The sequence below is a fragment of the Euprymna scolopes genome, chromosome 40 (assembly GCF_053919585.1).
Source record: "Euprymna scolopes isolate OS-2025 chromosome 40, ASM5391958v1, whole genome shotgun sequence".
NCBI classification, from domain to species: Eukaryota; Metazoa; Mollusca; class Cephalopoda; order Sepiida; family Sepiolidae; genus Euprymna; species Euprymna scolopes.
In genome coordinates, this window is record NC_136521.1 from 54,001,003 (window position 1) to 54,002,592 (window position 1,590).

General features: G+C 42.8%; 1 pseudogene; it reads left to right on the top strand.

Annotated features, from left to right (window-relative positions):
• Positions 1-971: 971 nt before the first annotated feature.
• Positions 972-1,124, top strand: LOC145265864 (U2 spliceosomal RNA; annotated as a pseudogene).
• Positions 1,125-1,590: the final 466 nt, after the last annotated feature.

Sequence of the window (1,590 nt, forward strand, 5' to 3'; positions counted from 1 at the left end):
GGTGGGGGAGCAAATAAATACCATCTGTTCCGGCAGATACTGCAAGCAAAGACCATATGTGGGGGCAACCCCACATATAAGACCTTGGTCAATGTAGGCGCAACCCTTCATACCAATTGTCACTATCCAGTTCCCCTCCTACCCGGGGAGTTGGTCCCCATTTCCCCTTCACTCCTCACATTAAAAATCGGCCTTGTGCCTAATTTGCTCGGTGGGGGAGCAAATAAATACCATCTGTTCCGGCAGATACTGCAAGCAAAGTCCTTATGTGGGGGCGACCCCACAGATAAGACCTTGGTATGAAGGGGCAACCCTTGGTATGAAGGGGCAATTGGTATGAAGGGGCAACCCGTCATACCAATTGCCACTGTCTGCAAGGAAAACCATATGTGGGGGCAATCCAACACATAAGACCTTGGGCAATGCAGGGGCAACCCTTCACACTTATTGTCACTATCCAGCTCCCCTACTCCCCGGAGAGTTGGTCCCCCTTTCCCCTTCACTCCTCACATTAAAAATCGGACTTGTGCCTAATTTGCTCGGTGGGGGAGCAAATAAATATCAACCCCACATATACGAACTTGGTCAATGTAGGGGCAACCCTTCATACCAATTGTCACTATCCAGCTCCTCTACTCCCCGGGGTGTTGGTCCCCATTCCTCCTTCACTCCTCACATTAAAAATCGGCCGTGTGTCTAATTTGCTCGGTGGGGGAGCAATAAACACACTTTTCTTGACCTTTTAGCCAAGATCAAAGTGTAGTATCTGTTCTGGTAGATAGTGCAAGCAAAGACCATATGTGGGGTCCACCCCACATATAAGACCTTGGTCAATGTAGGGGCAACCCTTCATACCGATTGTCACTATCCAGCTCTCCTACTCCCCGGGGAGTTGGTCCCCATTCCCCCTTTCACTCCTCACTTTAAAAATCGGCCTTGTGCCTTATTTACTCGGTGGGGGTGCAAATAAACACCCTTTTTTGCCTTTTGGCCAAGATCAATGTGTAGTATCTGTTCTTACTACATGCTGTACTTATGTTTGTAACTTTGTGATATAAAGTGGGGATCATTTTTCTGTATTAATTTAATGTAAAATGATCACCCACTTTACAAGTAGTCAGTCTCAAAGCCATTAAAGTCATTCTAAAGGCCATTCAATTAATCCTTAAGTTCATTAAAGGCATTCTAAGTCATTTATTTTTTATTTATTTAAGTCATTTCAGCTCATTTTTCGGTCATTTTAGTTTATCTTCAAGAATTTCATGTCAAGCATACATTCACGCGTTTATTTATTACACGAGAGCACGCGACTAATGGCTATCGGCCTTGTTCTACAGAGAAAGGAAGGGTGAGAGAAACATAGTTTTAGTCAGTGCTTTGGAGATATATTTAATTTTATTTCAGGCTTTCAGTATCGCTCTGAATGATTTAGCTTTTTTGTGTGTTTTTTTTGTTGTTTTTTGTGTTTTGTTTTTCTTACGTCATACATGAAGTATATCTAATGAAGGTCACAAAAATATTTTAGTTTTTATGCTCCCGAGAATTACTGGGTGAGCATGCTAGTAATAACTATAAAAAAAATGGCGTCTA